The sequence below is a fragment of the Dromiciops gliroides genome, chromosome 5, assembly GCF_019393635.1.
Source record: "Dromiciops gliroides isolate mDroGli1 chromosome 5, mDroGli1.pri, whole genome shotgun sequence".
NCBI classification, from domain to species: Eukaryota; Metazoa; Chordata; class Mammalia; order Microbiotheria; family Microbiotheriidae; genus Dromiciops; species Dromiciops gliroides.
The window spans coordinates 270,039,225-270,046,170 of NC_057865.1; positions in this window are offsets into that span (position 1 = coordinate 270,039,225).

Genomic DNA, 6,946 nt, shown 5'->3' on the forward strand with positions numbered 1-6,946 from the left:
GAGTCAACCAACTGTATTACTTCCCATGAGATGTATCACCACCAAGCCTTACAACCTGGCCTGATACTACCTCCTAAGGTCATCCAGGCCTTATCATCCTGCCTCCATCCTCTCCAAACCAGTGTTGCTGCCACCTGACCTACTTGGGTAACCTAAGGACCCCTGAGCCTTGCCCTCTGCCTTGGGTTGAATTTTCTTTTGTGTCTTATCTCTCCCCAGTTAGAGAATGAGCTCCTGTCCAGGAGGGATTGGTGTGTGGCATTTTCTGTTTGCATCTCCAGCATTTGATAAATACATTTTCATTCATTTATCATCATTTAACTTGGGGGTGGGGGGAGGTTAGTTCTTAGCTCACTGGGAGATTCAAATATTCTTTAGTGGAAAGTCAGCCAGAAACATGAAGAAGGAACATATGCAAATACCTGAGCCATTTTGGACTCTGAAATCCCCCTGGATTTACTTCCTCCAAAAAGACAAAAACCATGCACAAAACAATTGCCTGTAGGCCAAAGTTGAGGTCTCTTCCAGGACCAGGAGAAAGCACAGTCACATCTGCAGCCCCCGGGCACTTGCCTCTAAAGTGTGTTGGTGTATTTATTTCTTGCAAATTGTTTGACATTCCCTAGATCTTATCAGCAATCCCCATATTAACACTGTCACTTCATTGCACCAACCCAGCAACACTTGGCTAATTGTCATTTGTTCTGTAGAACTAAGTAGGGCTTGATTGATGGTGATGGGGGTGGGGCTTGTGGGCAGGAGGGCATCTGCTGCCAATAGACCTAAGAAAGGCATGAGCCACTCCATCCGAAGCTGCCTACACATACCCCAGCTTCTCCTCAACTCCTTGCTTTTTTGGGGGGGGGGGCAGGGCAATGAGGGTTAAGTGTCTTGCCCAGGGTCACACAGCTAGTAAGTGCCAAGTGTCTGAGCCTGGATTTGAACTCAGGTTCTCCTGAATCCAGGGCTGGTACTTTATCTACTTCACCACCTAGTTGCCCCCCTCAACCCCTTTCAATGGGCTTCTACCCCATTACCCTCATGCATGAGTAACCTGGCCTTTGTGAACATAGGTGAAGGAAAAATGACATTTTATTTTCACTAACCTCCAACTGAAATTTAGGGTTTCCTTCAATTATTTAAAAACATGATTCAGAGAAGGGCTCTAGGGGTGGCTAGGAGGCGCAGTGGATAAAGCACCGGCCCTGGATTCAGGAGTACCTGAGTTCAAATCCGGCCTCAGACACTTGACACTTACTAGCTGTGTGACCCTGGGCAAGTCACTTAACCCCCATTGCCCCTCAAAAAACCAAACCAAAACAAACCAAAACAAAACAGAGAAAGGCCCTATAGACTTCAGCAGACATTGCCAAAGGGGTTCAAGACACAAAAAAGTTAAGAACCCCTGCTTTAGTGGAGCTATTTTTTCTTCTCTCTTTTTCCCCCTTTCTCTTCCCTTCCTCATTCCTTTCCTTCCCCCTTCTCCCTACTCTCCTTTCCCCCTTCCCCCTTCTCCCTTCCTCTTCCCCCTTCCCCCTTTCCTTCCCCTTCCCTCCCCTCTCTTCCCTTTCCCATCCTGCCCCCTCTTTTTTTAAAGACTTGGTCTCCCTATCTCACCCGCAGTAGTGCAGCAGTCACACACAGACTGATTCCTACTACTGATCGGTAGAAGAGCTTTGACCTCCACTATTTTTCTAATCTAGTCCAAATTGCCCATCCTCAGGCAGCCAGATGACCTCCTACCCCCAGAGACTCACCATTTTAATGCCCAACTCACTGCAGACATCCTGCCGCTTAGCTCGCTCCAATTTGGAATTCTGGAGATCAGGAGATCCACCAGCCTCTGTCTTGCCAGCCTTGGGCATCACAAGTGGGTTCCACCATGAGCAGTCAAACTGCTTTTTCAGAAGTCACCAATGACCTGTTAGCTTCTTGGAGTTTTAAGCTCAGAGAACACGAAAGGGCTGAGTGATGATCACTCTCTTGTTTGACAGGGTCACTGAGAGAAGCAGCCCTGCCAACACCCCCTTAGCCCTTCCCTATTTTATCGGCTGAGTGTATGTCAGTGTGGTGGACTCCCTGCCAGTCAGGCATCAGAGAACTCTGACATGCTCAGGATGTGATTTGGAAGACTTGTCTTTTCTTTGTTGTGTTCAGTGAAGAGTACACTTGGAAAGCCTTCTTTACAGAACAGCCTCTGTACAAAGAAACCTAGCTGGAACATGTCCCACTCAGCATTCGTTCAGGGGCTCATAGGATTTAGAACTGGGAGGTGCCTTCAAGATGACCTGCCCCAGGAATCCCCTTGACCATTAGTGTGTGTGTGTGTGTGTGTGTGTGTGTCTTGGCTCTCTTGGGCAGTCTAGTGAAGCCTACCTGCTCTTTGCCATAATGTTTTTAGATGTATAAAACAAGATATGTATGATTAAAACCCCAATATGCCAAAATATATTTATTAAAATATTTTGAAAAATACAAGTTTATAGACCCCAGGTTTTTTTAAATTAATAAAGTATTTTATTTTTTTCACATTACATGTAAAGATAGTTCTCAACTTTTGTTTATACAAGCTGTCCAATTTCAGATTTTTCTCCCTCCCTCCCCTCCCTCCCCTCCCTCCCCCCTCCCCTAGACAGCAGGTAATCTGATATAGGTTTTATATATATACACACACATAATAACATTAAACATATTTCTGCATTAGTCATGTTATAAGAGAAAAATCAGAGCAATGACAAAAAAACCTCAAAATAGAAAAACATCAGCACCAAAAACAAAAGAATTAGTATGGTTCATTCAGCATCTACTCCAGAGTTCTTTTTTTTTTTTCCAGGATTTGGAGATCCTCTTCCATCATGAATTCCCTGGAACTCTTCTGTACCATTGAATTGGTGAGAAGAATATAGTCCATCACAGTAGATCAACACTCAATGTTGATGATACTGTGTACAATGTTCTTCTGGTTCTGCTCATCTCACTCATCATCAGCCTACGCAAGACCCTCCAGGTTTCTCTGAACTCCTCCTGCTCACCGTTTCTTACAGCACAGTAGTATTCCAATGTATTCATATACCACAACTTGTCCAGCCATTCCCCAATTGATGGGCATCCCCTCAACTTCCAATTCCTTGCCACCACATTTTGTACATGTGGGTCCTTTTCCCCTTTCCATGATCTCTTTGGGAAAAAGACCCCAAAGTGGTATTGCTGAGACCCCAGGTTTAAAAAGCCCTGATTCGACTCCAACGTCTTCATTTCACAGATGAGGAAACTTAAATCCATCCAGTGATTCATTCAAAAAACCATTTGCCGTATGGCCACTCATCAGGTATGTTGTGTGTGGGGGGTGGGCATACAGATTGTACTGGATGATCTCAGAGGTCTCTCATTCCTTACTGAATCACTTCTAGGTGCTGTGCAGCCTCTTGAGGCGCTGAGGGAAATCGAGAAGGACACAACCCCTGCCTTTGAGGACATTGTAGGCCAGAGGCCAGGGGGACGATAAGACACATGAACAGGCAAATATATGAAAAAAGGTGAGATGGAATTAGAATGACATGAAATTCTTTATAACTTTTGCATCAGGGATCTTAGTTTTTAGATCTAGCAGGAGGGGACCTTCGAGGGAATCTGGTCCAAACTCCCACATTTTGTAGATGAGGAAATAGAGGCCCAGAGAAAAGAAGCCCCTTGTTCAGGGTAACACAGGCTGGGATTTGAACTGAGGTCCTCTGAGTCCAAATCAGGGGTTCTTTCCACTGGCCCCCCCCACCGTGAGATCGGTGGAGGAATAGAACATTATTGGCTGGACTGGATCGTGGAAGGTTTCATGAAGGAGCCGAGGCTATCTCTGGTGGGAATCCTGATATAATGAAGAGTTAATGTGTTATGTTTTCTTTTTTTTTTTTTTTTGCAGGGCAATGGGGGTTAAGCGACTTGCCCAGGGTCATACAGCTAGTAAGTGTCAAGTGTCTGAGGCCGGATTTGAACTCAGGTTCTCCTGAATCCAGGGCCGGTGCTTTTATCTACTTCGCCACCTAGCCGCCCCCTTATGTTTTCCTTTTAAAAGTGGCTCCCAGGGGGCTTTTGGGTTCCTGACTTGGTGGTAGTGGTGGCAGAGGACTTCACAGGAAATTTGAGGAAAGATAGGAATGCCAGGCTGTTGTAATTCTGTTTCTCAATCTTTTTCTTTCTATTTTCCAATAAACCCTTAAAAACCTAAAAAAAAAAAAGTGGCTCCTAGGGGCAGTTGGGGGCACAGTGGATAGAGCACTGGCCCTGGAGTCAGGAGGATCTGTCCAAATCTGGCCTCAGACACTTGACACTAGCTGTGTGACCCTAGGCAAGTCACTTAACCCTCACTGGCCTGCCCCCCAAAAAACAAATAAACAATAACTAACCAGAGAACACAGTTGCATGGCAATGAGAAATGAGCCAAACAGAGGAGTTAGCAGCTCAAAAAGGGGAGGTGGTTAGGGGGGAAAGGGTGTTAGAAGGGAAATAACACTAGGCTCCTGTCTGTCACCTATTCCAGCTGTGCTTTGGCTCAATAGACAGCCCATGGAGAGGAAGCTTATAGACTGATGGAATTATTTTTAAAAATGGGGAATCTCTGGGGGTGATTTTGAGGTTGGAATGGACCACAGGATGGTAGAATTTAGAATTGGAGAGAATCTTAGATAGCATCTAAAATGAGAAAACGGAAAACACGACAGGGAAAGGTGTTACCCAAGATCACACAGATAGTAGGCAACAGCCAGTATACAAGCCCATGTTCTCTTACTCTTTTTTTTTTTTTTTGTGGTGAGGCAATTGGGGTTAAGTGACTTGCCCCGGGTCACACAGCTAGTAAGTGTCAAGTGTCTGAGGTCAGATTTGAACTCAGGTCTTCCTGAATCCAGGGCCAGTGCTCTATCCACTGCACCACCTAGCTGCCCCCTTTCTTCTCTTACTCTTAAGGCATATCCTTCCTTCCTTCCTTCCTTCCTTCCTTCCTTCCTTCCTTCCTTCCTTCCTTCCTTCCTTCCTTCCTTCCTTCCTTCCTTCCTTCCTTCCTTCCTTCCTTCCTTCCTTCCCTCATCCTTTCCTTCTTTTCTTCCTTTGTCCTCCTTCCTTCCCTTATTCCTTCCTTCTTTTCCTTCCTTCCTCTTCCCTTCCTTTCTTTCCTTCATTCACTCATTCCTTTCTTCCTTTCCTTCCTTCAAAGCTGAGTGAGTAGGCTTAAAGAATGAATTTGAACTGAGTTGTTGAGAGCTCCTTGGATAGGGCAGCATTCTGGTGAGTGAATAACTGGATGGTCTGGCTTGTATTGCCCAGTGATAGCCAGTTTGGTGACCTTTGGCAGTTGGCTGGCTTGAAGACAGCTGCTATTTACATTAAGAGCTATCACTTTCTAAACTCCCTTTTAAGGATGATGGTTAATTGAAAGAGCATATAAAGGCTGTGTTCAAGTAGAGGGTCTCCCCAGCTGAAGAGCAGAGAGGCTCAAAAATGAATCAATGAGCAGATAAGCAGATTTGGGTGTGCAGATATTTGCGAAGAACCCAGAAACATTGAAGGCTGCAGTCCAGAGTTGTGAGTTGCCCTAAGCACATGAGTTTTCCTGACATGTTCCTATAACTGTATGCTCATTCATCCCATAGCTACTGAATGCATTGGGGGAAGGGTATGATCTAGGTTTATATATGTATTATATAATAATTATTATTATAATATAAATATAAATATAAGTATAAGTATAACAATATAATAATTATAAACATAACATTCTAAATATGTTGTGTTGTATTATATATATGTATTTAAAATTATTGACATATTTGCTTTAACAGGTTAGTATCTATAATACCTTGTTAAATGTTTATGCTTAAGATCTAAAAAGGTCATTATTGTGAGTGGTTGGTTGTGTAGGTAGAAAACATATCAGATTGGGGCTCAAGAGCTAGAGTGCTAAGTTGGGGAAGTGTATTTCCCCTCAACAAGGTCACTACCTCTAGGATCCTCAGAGAATTTAAATGTAAACATGTAGTGGTGGTCGATCTCTGGGAGCTTTGACCTGCTGAAGTAAGGGAAAGTTTCAGAGGAGAGCCAAGTCCAGAGAGAAGTGGGATGTTCCACATGCCCAGGCAAGAGATCCATTTACTGTGGGTGTAGGGATTAAAACCCTACAGGGTGTGGTTCCAGTATAACTTATTATCTGGAATCTTGTTGTGGGTGCATTGGAGAAGGCCATGCACCCATTTCTCCTGTTCTATTTGTAAAGAAAATTGGTAAGCTGGAGAGTATCCAGAAGAAGGTGAGGATGGTGAGGGGGGAATCCTTAGGGAGTGGTGGGTTTTAATAGTGTTTGAAGTCTTCAAACAGGCTTGATGACCTCTTGCCAGATATGTTGTCCAGGTATAGTTTGGACTATATGGCTTCTGAGAACTTTTCTAGCTCTGAAATTCTATTATCCTGTCATTACATTTTTGTACCATGGTTTATTCAGCAATTGTCATTTTTGAGTATACTGGTTGTTGTTTTTTTCCTAACAATTTAGAAATTAGGTTTAGACCAACATTTTACACCATATACTACAAAAAGTTTCACATTGATGCATAACCTAGAGATGTTATCATGAGGATTGTATCATAAACAAATCAGAGGAGTAGGGAAAATACTACCTTTTTGCAGCTATGAATAGGAGAAGAATTCTTAACCAATCAAAAGACAGAGAGAATCACAGAAGGAAAAGTAGACAAATTTGATTAAATAAAATTGAAAAGGTTTTGCACAAACAAAATCAGTACAGTTAAAATTAGAAGGGAAACAATTAGCTGGAAAAATTCTTTGTAGCTAATTTTTCTTTTTTTGTTTGTTTGTTTTGTTTTTGTTGCGGGGCAATGAGGGTTAAGTTACTTGCCCAGGGTCACACAACTAGTAAAAGTCAAGTGTCAAGTGTCTGAGG